Genomic DNA, 23393 nt, shown 5'->3' with positions numbered 1-23393 from the left:
AGAAAGTACCAAAAAATTTTGCATGAATTTTCCAGATCGAGAGGCACCTCACTCCCAACCCTTGAGATGTGGAAGTGATAAGTGTATGTATGTATATGTCTAACATCCAGGACATCATCTGCCATTTGGGCCATACACTTCATTAGGATTACTCATTGACAGTCATTGACAGCACTGTTCCTGGGGACCCATTTTCCAACTCATCTCCTGGTGCACTTTTTCCCCTTTGTTTCTCCTCTCTCTTAGCCACAATGACATCAGCTTTTATGACTTATGACTCCACTCTATATCACCCTACGCCAGACTCCCTCTAACCCATCTCTGCCCAAGTGAATTTGCCACTGATGTCAGAATGATTAGGTTTATGTCTCTACCCTAACGATTACTTTGAGGTCAACAAAATCATGAGAGCAATCTTGCATTGAAATTGTACATAGTTAATGGGGTCAGATGGCCCAAGGAGTCTTTTGAAAATTAGTTGAAGGATCTGATGTTGGGATGAAGGCTTGAAGAATCCCAGGAGGGACTTCAGATCCTTTCAAATGTTCCCCTCCTCATCCCCCCCCCCCAAAAAAAAAAACACATGAAAAAGAAATATTTCTAGTCTTAGAGATCAGGGCTCAAGAGTCATGGATGAAAGCTGCAAAGACCCAAATAAGGTTTGATATAAGGAAAAGATCCTCTAATTAGAGGTATACCAAACTGTAATGGGCTGCCTTGAAAAACAGTACATGTTCCCTCTTATCTAGAGGTTTTTAGATAAAGGCTAGAGCCCAAGGTATACTGGTAACTGACTCTCCAGGAAAAACAAAAGGATGCATAACATCCTTTTCATTTTAATCTATATTATTCACATTTTCTCCATCATGTTCTTAAATGTAGATAATCAACCAACGATCAAGCTTAGGCACCCCAGAGAGTCATGGCTCACAATGAAAATGTAACAGCTTCTTGCAAGTCCATAAGAAGGAGTTCCAATGCACCCCTAGCTAGTTCATTCAGAGGAGAAAAAATTGGTCAAATTTAGGATGCCCCCCTGTTGTGATGCCGGTGACTCAAGAAGGGAAAGTTTAAAGGGAGAATATTAAAATTCTGTAACATGACATAGTCATGCAGATGCCATATTTAATCATTTTTTCCTGTAACTAGCCATGTAATAAATGTTTATTGAATGAACAAATTAGTATGTTATGATGAATATGTTGTCTCCCTTATTTAAATATAAGTTCCTGTTTTTGTTTGTTTGTTTGTGTGTGTGTGTGTGTGTGTGTGTGTGTGTGTATTTGTGTATGGAGCATCCCCACCTTTGAAAATACCCCAAAACCCATTCATATAATGGGGCTGATTCCCTGAAAAGGGGCTGATGACTTCTCCCTTCAAGTTTCTAGAGGTAAGCATGACAAAGATAGAATTTCCAATCATGTCCCTCATATACCGCCATAAGGGTGCTCTTCGATTATCAGCCAGACTTGATTAACTTTAAGAAGGGCATTTACTGGGGTGGCTAGGTGGCACAATGGATAGAGCACTGGCCTTGGAGTCAGGAGGACCCGAGTACAAATCCTAGCTGTATGGCCTTGGGCAAGCCACTTAACCCTATTACCTTGTAAAAACCTAAAAAAAAAGGGCATTTACTAAATAATTATAGTGAATATTATTGTTACAGAAATGCCCCCCAAAAAACTCAAGGCTGGGGGAAATCTCCCCTTGCACATATAAAGTCCCGGTTGAGAATGAATCCAATGGGTCCAAAGGGAAGTGACAGGAAACTCTTTTCTTTCTTTATGGAGTCTTTGCCACATTCTCATTAAATACAGCTCTCTGCTGAGCGGGGGGGGGGGGGGGGTGCCTCAGATTGTCTTTTCTCAGCTTGCCTAGCTCATCTTCAGTATATCTTGGTCTATCAGACTCTTTTGTTGGCCTTTCTGCCCTAGGGAAACAGATCAGTGGATATGGCTCCCCATGCTGAAGGAAGCTCCTCCAGGTCTTCTGTCCTTCTGAGGATCACAAAATCGTCTTTACTGGTCAGTGGAGGGGAGGATAGGGATAGGAGAAATCAGAAGAAGAGAGGTGAGAAGAGAGAGGAAGGGAAAGAGAGAATGAGAGAGAGAGATGAAAGAAGTGAGAGAAAAGGGGAGAGAAAGAACTTTCTCCTCTCTCGAAAGATAATTCCCTAAAAGGGAATTGTCCAGAAGGTTAGAAATATAGCTGGGAGAAGAATGTAGGAGGGACCTTAAGGTCCATTAGATTTCTTCTAAATATGAGCCAATTGTTGCAAAGGAGCATAGTGGAGACAAAAGGGTCAGGTGGAAGAGGGAAGGTCACCAGTCCCCTCCATAGGAACAGCCACAATGAGCACTTTTACACAGGGATATAGGTGATGCTCCCTGTCCTCTATCTCTCTCTCTCTCAGTGTGGTTAAAAGGATAACAGTAAATCTTAAAGAACCCCTAATTAATTCCTGACTTCCAAAGCTATGAAGAACCCTCATTTCTATGGGAATTCATTCTGTTACCTTTTTGGGGGGGCAAAGCATGGGGTTAGGTGACTTGCCCAAGGCCACACAGTTAGGTAATTATTATATGTCAGATTTGAACTCAGGTCCTCCTGACTCCAGGGCGGGTGCTTTATCCACTGTGCCACCTAGCTGCCCCATCCTGTTACCTTTTTACCAAAATTCTGGTAGTTTGGAGGTATGTAGATGGATTCTGAGGACAAGAACAAACCATTTAAATTGGGACTGACCTAGAAAACCCCCAAGCCAGATGGTGACTGTGGGCAAAGTCTGCCTGGCTTTGACACTGAGGAGAAATTGCAAGCTAATTTCATAACAACTCGGCCTACCACCCTGGCGGAGCTGGGAAGACCAAGACCAGCAGAAGGAAGTTGCAGCTCAAGGGAGAGCCAGGGGAAAGGACCCAGCCCCAAGCTTCTATTGCTACTGTTTCTAATGTCACAGGATTTAGAGCTAGAAGGACCTTGAGGATTATCAAAGCCAAGACCTTCATTTTCTAAATGCCGGATTTGAGAGCCAGATAGAAGAAAGGGTTCAACTCCTACCAGACTAAGAGATAGAATCACATTCACAGAGAAGGAAGAGATGGTGAAGGCCCCCACAGTCCAACCCCCTCACTCTACACATGGGTGAATGGAGGCAAAGAGAGGTGAAAGGACTGGCACAGACTGGAACAAACCAGAGTCATTTCTAAACCATGCTAAACCATGCAGTAGCCTGGATTCAGTGAATTATAGACTACATGCCAATGGGATCAGGGAGGGGCTGGGACAGGTGAAGGGAGCGATAATTTCTATATGATCTGTGATGGGGAGGCATCACTCTGAGCATTTTATTAGTAGGATCTCATTTGCAGAAGTGGGGTGGAGAGGGATGAATGTCGTTGACTTTGAGCAGAATTGTCTTGCCTATAAAACAAAGAGGCAAATCTCAAACAATGGAAAGTTCTACAAGCATGTTCATCTTAAGAGGAGTTATCAACATAAAAAAGGCATTGACAAGGACAGCTGGGTGGTGCAGTGGATAGAGCACCAGCCCTGAAGTCAGGAGAGCCTGAGTTCAAATGTGACCTCAGATACTTAATAATTACCTAGCTGTGTGGCCTTGGGCAAGTCCCTTTACCCCATTGCCTTGGGGGGATAAAAAGGAAGAAGAAGGCATTGACAGGCAGCTAAGGCAGAAATACCTGGCTTCAAATCTTCCTTCTGGCACTCACTAGTCCTAAGACCTTCTGTCATTTTTGGAACTTCTGCTTGCCTCAGTTTTCCTCAACTGTAAAATGGGTATCAAAGAACTCTTAGTAATTCCCTCCCAGGATGCACATCTCAGAGGAGATGAGGCTGCAGATTTTAAAAAGCTTTATCAGGATGCCTGTTGTTGTTAGGGAAAGGATCAAAGAAACTTCAAGACTACTTGAAGCCAGTGGCGATAGACTTAGAGCTCCAGAAACCCAAAGCAAATGTAGATGGAGTCAAAGGAATAAGTGAGTGGGAGAGAGGGAGCCAGTCTTTACCAACTCGTGCTTCCAGGCCAAGGGCTGTCTGCAGCAGAATCCTGCTCCATGTCTTAGACTAACTGGAAACGCACTGGGTACTCCCTTCAAAAAATAGCCCAGAGGGGCGGCTAGGTGGTACAGTGGATAGAGCACCAGCTCTGGAGTCAGGAGTGCCTGAGTTCAAATCCAGCCTCAGATGCTTAATAATGACCTAGCTGTGTGGCCTTGGGCAAGTCACTTTAACCCCATCGCCTTCCCCAAAAAACCCCCTAAAAACTAAAAAAAAAAATATCCCAGAAAGAGATCATAAAACACAACAATAGCATTTGTTTAGCATTTTAGGGTTGGCAAACCTCTTGGAATTTATGAACTCATTTGATTTTCACCCATGAGGAGGGTAGTTATTTTTATCCCTGTTTTCCAGAGGAGGAAACTGAGGCTTATTACTGGCATCCACCTAGCTATCTGAAACTTTCCAGATGGCCTTCATTATATTTCTGGTAGCTATCCTATGAGGTAGATGGGGTACTATCTGATCCTGGATGTCACCACTACCTAGTTTGCAATGTCTCAGACTAGGGTCCAATGGTCAGGACCCAGCAGGGGCCAGACTCACCCCTTCTCTTCCGGGGTGAACAGATGCCCTCCTCCACTAACCCAATGGGATATTATCTAGAAAGCATTTTTGTATTTATGAATATTTGTCAAACCAGGGCTTGTTATGTAGTAGGTGTTAAATCAGTGTTAGATATTATTATGTTATTATTATATTTCCCTCTTTCCTAGATCATTGAAATGGCCATTCTTTTGGGTCCTCAGATCCTTGCCGATAGTTTCCATGCACACCTACATTCATTCTTTCCTTCTCTGTATCCAGTTTCCAATTGCTCTTTGACCAACTCAAATACCCTGAGTTTACTTCCTGATCCCAGTAAAGAAGCCTGGGAAATAACCCCCATGAGAACAGCTGCAGAACCCACTTCCAGGAGGGGGGGTGGGGGATGGGGCCGGGCATAGCTGGCTTTCCTCTGCCAACCTCCCCAACATCTGAGATGCGAGAAGAACCCTCCGAAGTCACGTGCCCAACCCCTCATCATATTGTACAGGAAACTGGTGGTCAGAGGTAAACTGACAGCTGGCGAGCGGTTAAGCTGGGAGCTGAGCCCAGAGATTCACACATTCATAAGAGATGATGGGAGTGTTCGTGGAAGCAGAGATTTTAAGCTGAAATCCAGGCCAACTTTCACTCTACAGATGGGAAAACTGACGCAAATAGGGTGAAGTGACTTGTCCATGGTCACACAGCTACCAAGTGTCTGAGGCAGGATTTGAACTCTGGTCTCCCTGACCAGTGCTCTTTCCGGTGTCTCACCAAGCTGTCTCCACTGGTACAACTCACCACCTGTCTATCCATACTGTTTCTCTTGGAAGCTCAGAGAGATCCAAAGCCTGTCCCATGTTCACCCAGCTAGTACATGACTCAAGTCTTCCTGACTCCAATACTAACTCCCTAAATCTGAAAGAGGGAGCCCATAACACCTACTCATATTTATTTGCTAGCTTTCGACCTCGCGCATATAAATATTAGTTATTATGTCATTATTACTGTTATTCACAGAGGAGACTATATGCAAAGGTCTTTGTAAATTTGAAAGTGCCAGTCATGGTGAAGGACAGAGGATCCCCGCCCTTCCCTAAAATGGACCGGGCAGCTTCTTGGGTGGGCACAAGTAGGAAAGTCGATATTATCCCAGCATCTCAGTCACAGTCCCTGGTCCCCACCCCCGAGAAGGCACAAACAATGCCCAGGGAAGAGCCTCCTTTTAAGCCCCCATCAGACAAACTCTCTGTACAAAGAAGGTTTGTCTTGTGCCCTGAGAATGGCAGCTTTATCTTCTTTGCCACAATGCTTGGAGGAATGTAACTTTTCTCCTTGGCCTCCCATCCTTACCAACAAGGAGTTGATTGTCTGAGCTCACCTTGACTCCTGATTACTGCCCAAAGTACAAGTCATTTTCTGGCTGTTCCAGTGCCCTGGTGCCCAATATCTCACCGCCTGGGTGATAAGGGGGTGGGGCAGAGGGAGTGGACGAACCACTAAGAGTTTGTAGTTGCTTCTTGTTTTGTTCAAGATCATTCCACCTAAGTCTACTCCCCTTTGTCCCATTAGCCTTGAGATGTTAAGACTTCACTTTGGACCAAATAGTTTTCACATAGAATCATAGATAGAGAGCTGGGCTAATTCCAACCTCTTCATTTTATAGTTGGGGAAACTGAGGACACTTCAAGAGAAGGAAAATGAGTTGCCCAAATTACACAGGTTATGAGTAGCAGAGTTCAATCAATCCATTAAAATATACCAAAATATTTTCAAAATAGTGGGAAGGAAAGAGGAAGGGGAAAGGCCCTACTAACCCAGGGGAACAGGAAAGATTTCATGGAGAGCATGATGCTTGAGTCAAGTTTTGAAGAAAATTAGGGATTCTTAGAAGGAGAAATAAGGGAAAATACCCCCTAGGCTAGAGAAGTCACTTCTTTATAGCAAAGAGCAACTTCTTGGGGTTTTTTTTTTGGTTTTTGGGTTTTTTTAGGTTTTCTTGCAAGACAAATAGGGTTAAGTGACTTGCCCAAGGCCACACAGCTAGGTCATTATTAGTGTCTGAGACCGGATTTGAACCCAGGTGCTCCTGACCCCAGGGCTGGCGCTTTATCCACTATGCCACCTAGCCCCCCCTGAGTCACTTCTTTATAGAAAAGTTATAAACCATATCTTCAGATGCCAGATGCAATATTCTTCATTGTAACAGGATACCCTTGACAAGAAAGGTGGCCTAGACACAGATACAATACGACTAGAGCTGTGGCCTCTTCCCCTCCATGACATGCGGATCCTGATGCAATCCATTTAACCCAACAAGGATTTATTAATTACTATAATGTGCCAGAAGATGGAAATCCAAAAACAAAATTAAAAAACTCTAACTTCAAGAGTTTGCTATCTACCATGAGAAGGGGTAAGGGGAGACAGAATTTATTAATATTTTACTGCATGTGCACCATTCAATAAGTAGCTAATTTTTAAGCTCCGGAGAAGGTCTATGTGGCTCTCTTCTCTGAAACTTTGTGTGGAGTTTCAATGAAATTAGAAAGTTGGGAATTTTTTTCATTTTTTCCACTACATGTAAAAATAGCTAATCAGCATTCATTTTAATAAGATTTTGAGTTCCAGATTTTCCTCCCTCGCTCCCTTCCCTCCCCTCTACCCAAGATAGCAAGTAACCTGATATAAGCAATACAGGAACAACATGTTAAATGCATCCATTAGTCAGGTGGTGAAAGAAAATTAGAACAAAAGGGAAAAAAGACATAAGAAAAACAAATTTTTGAAAGTGACATTGGTAAGCTTCCATCTGCATTCAGAATCCACAGTTCTAGCTCTAGATATGGATGGCATTTCCAATCACATGTCTTTCGGAACTTTGATCATTGCATTGCATTGCTATCATAGTTGATCATCACTCAGTGGTGCCGTCTCTGTGTACAATGTTCTCCTGGTTCTGCTCACTTCACTCCCCATCAGTGCATATAAGTGAAAAGTCAGGAATTTAATAACCTTAGTTCCAAGTCCCCAGTTAGGAAAATTCCTGATACTGAGGTAGAAGTTTGCCGTCATTGGAATTTATATTTATATTTAGCTAAGTTATGGTCTTGTTAGAGTTGAGGCAAAAATTCAGGTCACAGGAAACATTGAAAAACATGGAGCATGCCGTGAAGTTCATATTCATAATGAGGGAGCCATTGGACAAAGAGCGAGAAATAGGCAGCTAAGTGGTACAGTGGAAAGAGCACCAGCCCTGGAGTCAGGAGGACCTGAGTTCAAATCCCACCTCAGACCCTTAATAATTGCCTAGCTGTGTGACCTTGGGCAAGTCACTTAATAACCCCCATTGCCTTGCAAAAATTAAATTAAATTTTAAAAAAAGAAATAGTGTGAATGGGACATAATCTTGGAGAGAAGACACCAGCAGTGGGAAGAAGGGGACCGGGAAAGGTCTCTTGAAAAAGGTGAGATTTGAACTAGGGGAAGAGAGGAGGTGAGGAGGGAGAGGTGAAACAGCATATAGATTAGCTTGTGTGAGAAAGAGAAGGACAAAGACATCAGAAACCACAGAAATGAGTTAGCTTGGACAAGAGCAGGTGTCACGGGCTGATTGAGATCCCTCAGAAATGAAGGAGGAAGTCTCAGGATTGGACACCCAGAACCATATTCGAGCAAAAGGAGAAATGCACCCACAGTTCATCGAGTCACAGAATGAGAGCTAGGAAGGACCATCAAGCTACTCATTTTATAGATGGTGAACCTTGGGCCAGGAACAAGGAAAGAGTCTGCTCAAGGTCCCCTAGGTGGGCCGTGCCAGGGCCAGGATCTGATTAAACCTAGATTCTCTATTACACCATACTGGCTTTCTGAGAAACCAAACTACAGATGTAGGATCTTGCTTTCTAGACCCCAGTTATTTGGATATTCTGGAAGTAAGATAGATTCTCTAACGCAGGGCCTTTCCCCAACTCCCATCTACTTGTCCCTGCCTGACTCCGGGGCTACAGTCTATCTCCTATGGATAAATCACAGATGAAATGAGTTAGAAATCTGACTTCCCTTTCTTCCTCCCAGCCGTCCCCAAAGTGCCAGACACACACCACACCCTCTGCTGAGCAGATCTGCTTTTTAGAAAAATAGCATTCTATGACTCTTTTTGCCAATTTCTTTTCTCATACTGTGTCATTACAATTGAATCTCTCCTGGACTCTGGAGAACAGTTTTAGTCTTTCTGAGCTGATTGGACTGGCCAAGGAGCAGGCCTCCGGAAGGGAGCAGCTGTTGGGCTGATGCTTTTTGGTTTAAACTTAACAATAAAATCAATTTTGATTCCACTGAAACATCTGGAGGAAGGGAGTGGGGAAGGGTCCCAGAGGAGGGGAATTGACTAAAGCAAAAATAACAAAACTCAGTTAATAAGGAGGTTTCATTTTCAGGCATCAGAGAGAGAGGAAAATTTCAAGTCAACAGGTTCAGTCAGCTCAATAAATGTTTTAATGAAATACAGAGAGCCTCAATGAAATGTGAATTCGTTTTTTTAAATTTAGCGATAATTTTTGTTTGTGTATAACCTTCATACCTCAACATATTTCTTCCCTCTTCTCATCACTCTTCTTGAAAGCCACTCATTGGATTAAAGAATACCAAAGGGAAGAAAACCTCAGCAAAAATGAAAATATATCAGCCAAGTCTGATGTATGAGGGGCTCCACACCCATAGCCTCCACCTTTGCAAAGAAAGAAGGAAGGTTCATTGACTCTCTCTTCTTTGGGGCCAGGCTCAGTTATTATCATTTAAAAGTACCCTGATTGGGTTTATTTTTTAATTGCTGTTCTTTGCATTTACATTGTTGAGGTCATTTTTGTATCCCCCCCCCCAGTTCTGTCTAGTTTATATTAGTTCATAGGATTTTAGGATAGATTTAGAACTGGAAGAGATCTCAGAGACTCCAAGATGGGGAAACTGAGTCCCAAGGAAGGTAACTTACTTGTCCAAAGTCACACAGGTAATAAATGTCTGAGGTGGGATTTGAAACAAGACCTTCTGATGCCAGAGCTAAGGCTCTTTCCCCTATAATAACAGTAATAATAACTATAATAAAAATAATTGGCATATTTGGGGCATACAAAGCACTATGTAAAAATCAACTCATTTGATCTTCACAACAATGTTGGGAGGTGAGAGTTTTCTCTGTTTTGCAGATGAAGAAATTGAGTCAGTCAGAGAGGTTAAGAGACACATGAAGCATCTGAGGCAGAATTCAAACTCAGGTCTTTCTGATTCACCTCCAACACTCTACTGCCTTTCTCTATCTTCCCATGCTTCTCTGGATCCATCCTAGTCATCATTTCTTCTATTCCTGTACCACAGTTTGTTCAGCTATTTTCTGGACTGCGAGTATCTGCTTCGTTTTCAGTTCTTTGGATCCTACAAAAAGTATTGCTATAAACTTTTTTTGCACCCATGTGGAACCTTTCTTTTTTGTCATTTGTCAAGGGGTTTTGCTAAAAGGGTATGTATGGAATATTTAGTTACTTTTTTGGTATCACTCCAAATTGCTTTCCAGAACGTTTGAACCAATATACAGCAGTATCTTGGCAGGAAATCTATCCATAACCTCAGAAGTCATATTTTAAGGTGGGTTGCCAATAAGACCACCTCAAAGTGTAGGGCTTGTTTCTCCCCAGCCAAGATCCTACCCAAGAATCTCTACTGGAACCATGATTATCTGTTTTTGAATACTTCCCTGAAGTGGCTTTATTTATAGAGACTGTGTCCTTTCCGAGGTTGGAACATTTGTTTTCTGACATGAGACCTCCAGGATCATCCTCTGGGAATTTACTAGCTAGGTATTAGGCAGTGAGTTATCTGAAGCTATAAAAGGCCTGACCAATTGATGGGTATAATACAATCTCATAAACATGGCTAGGATAATGTCAATAGATGCTGTGTTTAAACAAGGGGTGTTTCCATATTTATGAACATCATTAATTTAAAAGTCGATGGAGAAGAGTAAATGGAAAGAACTGGCAGGTGTCATACATCACCTATATCAAATGGCTTACTGTCTTAGGGAGGGGGTGATGAGGGAGGGAGATAAATTTGATCTCAAAAAATTTTTTTAAATGAATGCTAAAAATCGTCTTTACATGTAATTGGAAAAAACCAAAATACTATTTTAAAAACAGAATTGACAGTTATCTCTGAATTTGCTTCCCCTGATCCTATATCCAATACCTTTTCCATACTAACAAACAAACTTATTTTCCTGTCACAGAAGACTGGGCTAGAAATGACAAGCTGCTGATGCCCTATTGGAATTTTAACCGACTAATCCAAATGGAAATGAAGGATGAGCTTGCTGACTATACCCACAAGGTTTCAGAGGCATTGGAAATCCCTACACATACCGATGTTCATGATTTGATGGCCCTGGCTGGCCTATTTACTTGCCTGAAATTCTTACCTTAGGAATCATAAGAGAGGTAAGGGAACTTAGAAGCCATCAGTCCATATTCTCCTGACCCTTTGCAGATTAGGAAATGACGGCTTTGGGCTGTCTGAGCCTCAATTTGTTCAAGTGCAAACTAGAAATAGTGATAACTACATTCCCTATTTTATTGTTGTGAGGAAAATGCTTAGTCAGCTTGTAAGTGTTAGAGAAATGAAAGTTATCGCTGTTATCGATAACAATAAACAAGCTCCTTTAGAATGTACATACCTCTGGGAGGCTTCACAAGTTAAGCTGTGATGAATGCCCTAGTTTAAATTAATAATTAGCCTTTCAGGACCATTTGTTCTAGCTGTTGAAGGTTATGCCATGAGGACATAGGAGGGCTTTTAGTGAGTGGTGGAGAGGTATTGGGCAGGAAGGTGGAGAGGGATTATTTTACAGTTTAGGGCCAGAAGCGTTGGCTAAGACAAGGGTTCTTAAACTGCGGCCATGGATTAATTTGAGAAAAGGAAAAAAATTGCATCTTTACTTTCATTGACCTCCAACTGATACTTAGCATTTTCTTCAATTGTTTAAAAATATGATTCTGAGAAGTCTTTATCAAACAACAAAGGGGTTCTGAAACCAAAATGGTGACCAGTGCTAGAGGTCAAAATTTTATGTTCTACTTGTGTTGGACTGAGATGGGAGTGGGGAACATCACAAGTGTAGAAAAAGGAAAAGATACCTGGGAGGGAATGGGCAGATGTGGATAGTCATAAAAGAATGAACAGTGATAGCCAAGGAAGAGAGTACAGTGCAAGCATCTAGAAATTCTGGTGAGTCCATTTCCTTTTTTTTTTAAATTTTATTTATTTAATACAATGGTGCTAAGAGTGACTTACTCAAGGTCACATAGCTGGGCACTTAATTAAGTGTATAAGGTTGGATTTGAACCCAGGTTCTCCTGACTCCAGGGCTGGTGCTCTGTCCACTGCACCATCTAACTGCCTTCTGGTAAGTCCATTTCAGAGATTTAGGTAACCAGGGAAGAATTATTGTATGGTTCTTAGGAGATTCCTTAAGGGATAAAGCCAAAAGATAATGCTAGATGTCTCTTGATAGACTGCCATTGGTGGTGGAATATTTTCAAAGGGAATCAGTATGACAAGACCATACGGGGCGGCTAGGTGGCACAGTGGATAGAGCACCAGCCCTGGAGTCAGGAGTACCTGAGTTCAAATCCAGTCTCAGACACTTAATAGTTACCTAGCTGTGTGGACTCGGGCAAGCCACTTAACCTCATTTGCCTTGCAAAAACCTAAAAAAAATGAAGACCATATGGGTTTATCTGCATGCTGGATATTAGAAAACACTGGCTCAATAATTTTGTCTTCTGATTAAGTGACTTGCTGAGAGTCACAAAGTTAGTAAATCTCAGGCCGCATTTGAATTTAGGTCTACCTAATCCCAGAACCAGTGATCTATCCACTGCTCCATCTAGCTGCTCCCAATAACTTTCTTTCTAGTGACCTAGCTCCAGAGTTCCTAAGAAAGATTATTTTTTTACTGGTAAAAATGAATATAGTGGATCACTATCCAAAAAACTATTTTGTTTGTCTTTTATGAATTTCTTGAAGTCTGGAAGGTTCTAGTTGAGATGGTGAAATTGATGGATTGAATGTTTATGGTTCAGTGCATTATGGGTCTTTTGAGTCAATCCATTAGAGAGTCAAGAGGCCTTGGGATAGCATGGTGAACAAGGAAAAGACTGACCCTGCCCTTAAGGGCAGCCTTCTGGGAATTCTTGGCAATCTGCAGCACCCTTTTAGTCACTCCATGTGCTTGAATATGAAGAGACACAATTGTAACAGTTCGAATAGGGACCCTAGGAATTCCTCAAGCTCAACTGAAACGAATGTAGGAAAAAATATGTTAGAAACAAGAGTGTTTGCAAACCCTTGTATTACAGAGTCGTGAATGTTGCTGCGGAGGTTTGAGATGAACATAGAAGTTGAAAGAATAGCTATACAGCTCAGTAGGTAGAGTGCCAGCCCTGAAGTCAGGAGGACCTGAGTTTGGATACATATCATGGCATAAGCTCCCGAGGGCACGGTTTGCTTGGAGAATGAAGGACAAACGCTTCATCAGGAGCTGATGGGGTAGGATAATAACAATAACGCTTGTCCTTCCTTGTGACACCAGGAAGGTGATGCCATGGCATGTATGTGAATTAGATTTGAGTGAGGGCGTGTTGGGCTAAGTCACCAGTCTCACATGTTCCTCCAGAGTCATCTGGATCAGAGATGACCCTGGATGCAGGTCAATCATGATTCAGTGACTTGCCCAAGGTCATACAGCTAGGAAGTAAGTGGCAAGTATGTGAAGCTCCTGAATCCAAGGTCAGTCCTCTATCCACTACACCACCCAGCAGCCCATGATGTGGGATATTTGCCCTGGACACACACACACACACACACATCCTTCCCTGGATCTTATTCTCTGTGTGACAGTTTCCTCCAACACTCAATTTTCTCATCTAAAATAAAGAAGATAACATCTCTTGTCCCTGACCTCATCTCAGTTGTGGTGAGGTTCAATCAATTAATCAACAATGATAATAGCTAGCATTTATCTAGCACTTTCTGCTTCTTCTCCATTCTCTTATTTCCTTCTCACAGAAGCCTTGGCAGATAGGTGCCTTTCTTAGCTTCATTTTACAAAGGAGAAAACGGAAGTTGAGAGGTTAGGTTAGCAATTATTAAGTATCTATTACGTGCAGGCACCAGGGATAAAAGTGCAAAAAGGTAAACAGTCCCTGCCCACCAGGAGCTTATATTCTGGTGGGAAAGACAATATGTTTATATGTTGTATATATATACATTTAACATATATATATTATATATATATATATATGAATATACAGAAAATATATAAGGAAATTTGTGGGTGAGAAGGCAGGCATAGCTGTTGGAGAGATCAGAGAAGACTTCATGTAGGAAGGAAGTCATACTTGTGCTGAACTGTGAAGGAAGCTAAGGATTCTAAGAGGTGGCGATGAGAAGGGAAAGAGTATCAGGCAGGAGGCACAGCCTGGGCAAAGGTATGAAAGTGAGAACTTGTAAGGAAGTCCATTTGGTGGGATTATAGAGTATATGAAAGGGAGGGATGTGAAACAAATTAAGCTGGAGTCAGCTAAGCTGGAGTCAGCTGATAAAGTCCTCCCATGGCAAGTTTGTATTTGATCTTAGTGATACTAGATATTCTTGATGGCCCTGCTTTAGAGGTGATAAATATAAGAACATAAATTGAGATTTACATTTTCATACATGGCCAATGTGGGAATTTTTTTTGCTGGACTATGTTATGCTTATGATGAGAATTTCATATTGGAAAAAGGGTTCTTTTGGTCCAATGGAGGAAGTGGTCAGAGGGACAGATTATAAATGCATGTAAAATAAACAAATAGATTTTTAAAAGAAAAGTGATTTAATCACACCTGTGTTTTAAGAAAATCTTTTTTAATAAATGTGAAGAGAAGGGAAAGACCAGAGGCAAGGAGACCAATTAGGAGACTGCTGCCACAAGTCATGTTAGAGGGGAGGTCTGAACCAACATGGTAGTTGTATGAGTGGAGAAGGAGGCCAATGGAAGCAGAATCGATGAAATTTAGCAACTGACTGGATGTGTGGGGTGAGGGAGGGGAAGGATCAGAGGATGACTATGAGGTGGTGATGCTGGGGGATGAAAACAAAATTCAAATGGGGTAGAGGAAAAGTCATTCATGAACCCCAATCCACTCTTAGAGCATTTTCAGAAGCATCTAAATCAATGAGAAATTTTTCCTTTAAAATATCTTATAAAATCCATATTTTTTTTTTACTATATGACTCCATGGCTGAGACTTCGGGATCACTTCCCATAGAAAAGGAGGTGCTTCTGCTATGTTATACAAGTGTACTGGTAAATGTTTAAAAATCAGATCTCCAGAAGAAGGAAAATGTATTCACAAAAAACACTTTGCAGTTTAATGTATTTTATTAACATTTCTTTATCACTTTTTTAAGTCTAAACAATCAACAAAACAATAAATCAAATCCTGCTCTGTAGTATTTGCTGATTTCTGAAGTGTCATTGCTCACACTGAAAACTGAACAATTGGTTTCCTGCTGACTCCAGAACACCAAGCAACCAGGCCTGTTCTAGCTTTTCTTCTTGTCTGCAGGAGCAGAATAGTTTCCAGGTCACCAGACAAGGGTAAGCTAATGTTCTCAGACAAGCAGTTGCCAAGGGTGAGGCACGTAGTTGGAACGAGATATTATGATAATTGCCTTCTATACTAAGAATGGGGTTTCCCCATAAAATGGCGGGAATTCACTTTGAAGACTTGTAAATTCTTTAAACAGATTCTTTGATGGCCATCCCTTCAATGTCCAGGTCAGGGGTTTAATAAGTGCAATGATTTCGGAAGTATCTCACTGGTGTTAATGATCCCATGTTTCTCCTCACCCCAATGATCCGTCTTTACAGAACAAATATTCTGTCTATGTTAAGTGGTTCTGTACTTGGAACCCTGCTGTCTCCGAGGGATCAAAATTGTAAGTGAACTGAAGGACAATGGATAGATAGATAGGGAGCCCAAACAGCATGGAGCTTATTTCCAGTGATCATCTATGTTCAAAAAGTGTTATAAGGAATATTCTAGAGGGGAAATAAATGATCAGGGAAAGACATGGAACAGTCATGTGGCAAGATTGACAGATAATGAAGGGACAGAATGTTTCATTGATACCCAGAAAATTTTTTTTTAACTATTTAAAAAAAATTTTGCAAGGCAATGGAGTTAAGTGACCTGCCCAAGGTCTCACAGCTAGGTAAGTATTAAGTGTCTGAGTCAAATTTGAACTCATATCCTCCTGACTTGTACTACCTAGCCACCTCTTAATTTTACTTTTTTGATCAGCAAAAATCTGTTTTCTTTCCTACTATCCCCTTTATCCCCATTGAAAAAGGCACAGACAAAGAAAAACCTTGTAGCAAATATGCATAGACAAATATACAAAGACAAAATAGATTCTCAGGTTGACCATGTCTAAAAAATACATCTTAGCCTGCAACCTGAGGTCACCACCTGTCAGATAGAAAGTAGCAGGTTTCGCCATGTGTCCTCTGGAATCATACTTGGTCCTTCTGTTGATCAGCGAGTTCTTAAAGCTTAAAGTTTTGTCTTTATAATGTTATTTTATAAGGAAAAAAAACCAGTAAACTTGAACAATCCTCAAAAAAACAATCTGACATCAAAATCAATGTTCCATACTCATGGATCACCCACCCCTACTTCTGCAAAGAAGTTGAGGCGGAGGAGGGCGGTGTCTTCTTACCTCATTTCTTCTTTGATGCCATATTTGTTCCTTATAATTTCTCAACATTCCTTCTCCTGGATCTGTTTACTTCCTTCTGTATCAGTTCCCACAAGTCTTCCCAAGCGTTATTTGAAACTGTCTCTCCTCCATCATAACTTATCACACAAATGCATCCCATCACAATCATATGACATGAATGAGTCAATCATTCCCCAATGATGGGCACCCCTTATTTTCCATTTCTCTGCCCCTACCAAAAAAGCTTGCTTTGAATGTTTTTCACCTATATGGGTCCTTTTCCTCTTTCATCTCTTTTGAGGTATAGGTCTAATACTGGTATTGCTAGGTGGCAGAGTGGGCACAGTTTAACCATTTGGAGGCATGATTCCATAATGGTTTCCAGAATGACTGCACCAATCACAGCTCCCAACACAGTATCCCTGTACCTGTTTTTCCAGGACCCCTAAGAGTTCTAGGACAAGTTAACATTCAGTCCATGAAGTTGGTTGTTGTCAACATCATTGAGATTACACAGCTCAAGAGCTATCTGTGATTTGACCAAACTTCAATCCTGGGGGGGGGGGGGGACTTCAAATAGCAGAACATTAAAGGAAATGGTGTAAAATAATCTCTTACAGGTGGCAGGCAGATTGAGGCTCAGACTAGAGCCTATGGGGGGTATTCTTTCATTGGACAAGTATTTTCTAAGCACCTACTATAGGTCAGACAATGGGGGACACAAAGATAAAAATGAGTCTCTGTTCTCATGGAGCATTATGCTGGGGACAGAATAAATCTACAAAGGGAGAAAATATGTGGGACCACCAGAAGGAAGAGAATAAATATACATAGGGAGAAAATATGTGGGATCACAAGAGGGTACCATAGTGCATAGAGGGAGAACCTGAAGTCAGAAAGACTCATCTTCTTGAGTTCAAATCCAGCCTCAGACACTTAACTAGCCATGTGACCTTGGGCAAGTCACATAATCAAAATGAGCTGAAGAGAGACATGGTCAACCGTTCTGACAAGAAAAACCCAAAGGGGTCACGGACAGGACTGTACAACAACAACAAAAAGAAATATGTGAGATTGATAAATAGGAGAGAAAATGGGAATAGACCTGTGTTTTTATTAGCATGGAAAACTCCTTACTCAGCACAGAGAGCACCTTCTCATCGTAGCGAGTTGCCTAAGACCTTAGAGGTCAAATCGGCTAGTATGTGCTCAAGGCGGAACTTGAACACGGGCCCTCTTAGCTCTGAGGTCAGCTCTCCTTTCGCTCATTCAGTCTTCCTCATAATGTGGTTCTTGCCTCCCTTTCCAGTCTTCTTCCACCTTACTCTCCCACATGTCCTCTCTGGTCCAGAGATAGGGGCCTCCTGACCTTTCCAGGAATAAAACCTTCCCTCTCCCGGGTTCCAGGCATCCTCTGTCTGTCCCCAACTAAAATTCTACTTTCCAAAGGAAACTTTCCTCAACTCCTTTTAATTCTAATCCCTTCCCTTTTTAAAAAATCTCTTTGTCCTATATATGATTTGTTTTGCATGTATGTATATTCATATACATGAGCCTTTTTTGTTTGTTTTTATTTCCTTTTATTTTTATGTAGTTTCTTTTTAGTTTTAATTACTTTAAATACAGTGACCATGGACCCTTTTTTATTATTAGTTTATTTGTTTTTCAATTATATGTAATAGTAGTTTCTACCTATCATTTTTGTAATATTTTGAATTTTATAATTTTCTCCCACCCTCCCTTCCCTTCCCCCTCCCCTGCAGAAGGCTATCTGATAGTTTGACATTGCTTCCATGCTATACATTGATTGAAATTGAATGTGTCAAGAGAAAAAAACATATTCTTGAGGAGAAAATAAAATACTAGAGATAGAAAAATTATGTAGTACATAAGACACTTTTTAAAAAAAATTGAAGATAATAGACTTTGGTCTTTGTTTAAACTTCATAATTCTTTGTCTGGATACAGATGGTATTCTCCATTGCAGAGAGCCCCAAATTGTCCCTGATTATCACACTGATGGAATGAGCAAGTCCATTAAGGTTGATCATCACCCCCATGTGGCTGTTACAGTGTTTTTGTTTCCTTTTAAAAGAGCTTTTGATCAATATGATTTGTTTTTCACATTACTTAGATTTTCTCCTGTATCCTTTCCCCATTCCCTTCCAGGGAGGCATCCCTAATAGCAAAGAATTTTTAAAAGTAAAAAAAAAAAAGAGGAAGAAAAAACTACCTCAGCAAAATTGAGCAATGTATTTTCAAAAATCTGATGTTAAATAGGATATTCCTCATCTGTGGATCGTCCTCCCACATCTTCTCATATCTCTTCTTTGGGCCATGCTTATACTTTCTAATAATGCAACATTCATTTTGGATTACCCTACAGAGGTTGATCTTTTATTTACATCATTTTAGTCATCCCGTATTTTGTTTCCTCAAATCTGTGTTTAATTTTAAGTCTCTACATTTCCCAAATCCTAACGTTGTTTTCTGCCCACAGTAGGTACCAGTAAAGATTGCGTTGTTGAGTATTCAGTATTGCTTTTCCAGATGGGCAGATCATCAGTTCTCTATGAGTACGGAACAAAACACTCCAGGGTTTGAATTGATGTAATTAAAGGTAGAGGCTTTTTTCCTATTTTTCAAAATGTCCCAGAAGGACGATTTGTATGAGCTGTTGCTGAATGAAGGAAGCAGAGCAGAAGAGCAATGTGAACGATCACTATAATGATATAAATGAAGAGATCATTAACTGGAAGATGGACTTTGAGTCATTGGAAATCCAACCCAGTGATCAGTTAAGGAAGCCTCCACTCCTCCAGTGAACAATACGATATCTGGCACATAGTGGGTACCTAAGAGACATTTGTTGAATGCCTTATATGGTAACATGGTAAATAGGATTATATATATATGATCTCTATCAGATTACATGCTGCAATAGGGAGAGGAGAGGGACAAGAAGGAGGTGGAAAAATGAGGAATTCAAAAGTTTGCAAAAAGATGAATGTTGAAAACTATCTTTGCATGTAATTGAAAAAAACAACGTTACATTAAAAAAAGGAGATATATATTTGTTGCTTTGACTTGGTTGTGAATGGAGGAGGGGAGGAAAGACAAAATGCTTCTTACAGTGTCAGACACCACTGCTGTATTAGTCCTAATGTTTTCCTTTATCATTTTGAGGGGCATAGGTGTGACACTGTTGTCAGGAATGACCACGATGCAAAGACAGAATATATCAGTAAGATATTTTTAAGTCCTCAACTTGATGGTTACAAAGAGTCACAGCTGCAAAGATGATTCTAGAACTCCTTGACTCTGAGATAACACTTCTTTATCAATTTCTATATTATTCCATTCAGATCCTCTTGAGTTTTAGCATTATGGGTCACCTGTTTAGAAGAAACTCAAAGAGATCTAACAATTCAACTACTTCATTTTACAGATGGGAAGACTAAGACTCAAGAAGATTAAGTAATTTGCTCAAGGTCACACAGGTAGTAAAATGGGAGGTGGGATTTGAACAAGATCCTTAGACTCCAGAGTGGGAACTCATTTGATGACACAATATGGTTTCCCCCTCAGGCCCCAGGCCTCCAGTCATCTTATTATTGAATATGGTTCCAGGATGAACCATTAGGTATAAGAAACAACTTAGGCTTCTTGGAATCATTGTTCCATTTAGAATTTAGAATGAAGGAAAGGCTATCAGACAAGGTGGGCTGGGCTGCTCTGCCAATGGGCAGCTACTATTGGACAGTGCCCTGCTTAGAGGAAGGGTAACCTGCCCAGTTCCAACTAACAGCAGCAAGACTTGATAGGGAGCCAGAATACTTGAGTGTCTTGCTTAACCCAAACTAGCAGTAGATTCTCCCTGTGAGGAGCAAACTCTGCTGGCTGTATCCCATAGGAATCCTTGTGAGGACTTGGAAAGTAAGTCTCTTGCTCTGCCATTTGAGTAAATGTCTTTGCTATAGAATTGTAAATGCTATAGAATTAACAAATTCTAGTGTCTCGTTGTTAAGGAAAAGTACACCAATGGGGGCTCACAGGATATGATGTGCCAGTATAAATAGAATTTGGATGATTGAGCCAGAGTGTAGATTGTACATAAGTGTTTGCTATGTGCTAAGTTTTGGAGATATAAATGCAAAATCAAGACAGTCTCCTAAAAGGATGCAATACATGGAAGGGATGGGTGATTAAAGAAGGGTGTTCTGATCTGGGAAATCACAAAGGAACACTGGAACATTCCATTGGTTGCTCCTTTCCAGAGGTAATGGTAGTATTGATTTAATTGTAGCTCTTAGAATTATTGATGATGTTCTTGTCAGTTTAATGCATTTGAACTTTCAATAGCTTGACAAATAAATAAATAAAGTATAGCTCTCACAGCAACAGATTGGAGGGGATGAGAGGGTATGCACATGGGACAGGATGAGAAATGGGCAGGGCATGTCTATTTTGTAATGCTTGAGCCCAAGGAGTTCAGAGCTGAGAGGCTTAGTTCTTTCTGGGAATATTCTTTGGGAGTTCTCATTTGGAGAGCAAAGCGACTACAGGATGTTTGAGATGATGATGATGGATCCAAGCTATCAGAGCTGAAGCCAATGAAAGCATCTCCAAACTTGCATGATTCACTCTTTAGAACAGAAAGTCCTTTTAAGCAGTGTATAGAGCATCCACCCCAGAGTCAGGCCTGAGTTCAAATGCAGCCTCAGACACTTAATACTTACTTGGTATGTGACCTTGGGCTAGTCACTTAACCCCATTAACTCTCCCACACACACATAAAGCAAGAATTGTTTCAGCCTTTGCATTTTATATGTATCACCTAGACTAATATTAGCTTAAAATTTCTTTGTTCATAGATCAATGACAAATGTCTATCAAAACGTAATGTCTTTAGCTGGCTAGTGATGACATGAATCAGAAGTAGTTGCCAAGACCGGAAGAACATTGAGAAAAACATTGAGAGGTTCCAGAAAGATTCCCATTCTGTCCTGAAGAGGTCCTCTCAGTTCTGGGCATCAGATACATAACCCTGAGCTTAAGTCTCTAGAATATGTTCAGATCCCTCTGTGATGGACTCTAGCTTTGGTTCCTAAGCACTATAGGACCTGACTATGGAGGCCCCCAAATGCCCAAGAAAACAGTATATAAAGTCCTGAGTGTTTCCCCTTTCTGGAGTTATAGAAGCCAGGGCTTCCCGCACCACCAGGAGCAGACAAGAGGGCAGGTCTGGACCCCCACAACCTGTTGCAAGCTTGTCATATCCCTACACACAAGCCATTTCACACATAGCATTTAGATTAGGCTGGGATACCCCCCAACAACTGACTCTATATTCTACTATCAGGCAATGAATTTATAAAGTACATCCTTTGTTCCCAGGTCCTGTGCTAAGTACTGGAGTTACAAAGAAAGGTAAAGGACAATCCCAGCCCTCATGTCTTACGATTTAATGGTGAAGACAACACAAAAAAATGATGTACAAACAAGCTACAGATAAAAAAATGAGAGGTAATCTTGAATCAATCAAAAGTAGTACCAGACAGTGTGCTAAATGCTGAAGATACAAAAAGAACTTAAGCATCATGGGGCCCATTACGGGGCTGGCAATCTAATGGGAGAGATAACGTGAATATAACTCTGTATGAACAGGATACATTGGAAATAATCAACAGAGATCAGGTACTAGAATGGAAAAGGATCAAGCAAGTCTTCCTATAGAGGGTGGGATCCGAAAAAGGCCTTGGAAATGAGGGGAGAGAGAGCATGGCAGGCCAGTGAAAACACCCAAAGCTAAGGGATGGAGTGTCCAACCTGCAAGAAGAATGGAGCCTGGATCCAGGATTGTATGTTGAAAATTAAGCAGATCTTGTGAAAACTGACATTTCTTGTACTCTGTTGCTCCGATGGGGGCTCTCCACCTTCAGAGAAAGGAGGACAGTGATTTTTTTTAGATTCCTCTCTCTTATCTTCTGTGGCCTATAATGATGCAGTCTCTCTGCCTGGATATTATAAGTATCCAGTGGCTCTGAGTCAAAAGATGCCATTGGAGGGTACCATTGTGAACAAGGGTATCCTCTAACATATCATTTGAGAAATCTCCCAAATTACAGGGTTGAAACAGATGGCCCCAATCCACAGCAGAGGAAGTGATGTCTTCACCCAGCTGTTGGTTTTGTTTATGAAATTTAAATTCCTGAACTCTGAGGGAGGGCTCTGCTTACAGATCCAGTTGTTCCGGAGTCAGTTGGCAGCGGTTGGTAGTTGTGCCAACTTTAAGAGAAAGCTTCTTTTCTTTGTAGTCATCCCTAGAATGGGGTACTGAGTTAATCATTTGAAAGGGCAAAGCAGCAGCTTACATTCCATGTGAATGAGCTCCTATGGCAGAGAAAGCATTGTGACAACTATAGTTGTAAAAGAAACAAGATACAGAGGAATGCAAGGTTCCCCTATCCTATACACATAATATGAAATAAAATTAGATCCTAAGAAACACACCCAAGAAATAGGTGAAAGATGAGTTCTCAATGAATGGCCTGACTGGAGTCCAGAAGAGATTTTTTTAAGCAATTGATAATTAAGTGATCAATCTGCTGAGTCCCCCAAAGTTTGCATCTGACTTCATGATTTTATTGAAGCCCAATCATGTAGCCAGGATCAGCCAAGACCTTCCAGGAGTTTGCCTTGGTTTTTTTTTTTTCTTCCCTGCTGCAAATAAAGGATCCCAGACCCAAATCTAGATGTCTATTGGCATCTGGGTAGAAGTGACCATTTAGGACAAGGGTTCCAAACCTCTAAAGAGGAAGATTGGAATGGATTCTTCCACTCATTCATCTCTGCCTTGCCCATGATTCTCAGCACAAATCTCCTCTGATGTTAGATATTCCATTTTAAATGGACCCACATACTCTGCCACCCCACAGGGGCTTTATTTTTCACATTTTAATCATTCT

This window comes from Macrotis lagotis, chromosome 7, assembly GCF_037893015.1.
Source record: "Macrotis lagotis isolate mMagLag1 chromosome 7, bilby.v1.9.chrom.fasta, whole genome shotgun sequence".
NCBI classification, from domain to species: Eukaryota; Metazoa; Chordata; class Mammalia; order Peramelemorphia; family Peramelidae; genus Macrotis; species Macrotis lagotis.
The sequence above is the reverse complement of the archived record's forward strand: the minus strand, read 5'-3'. Positions refer to the sequence as shown.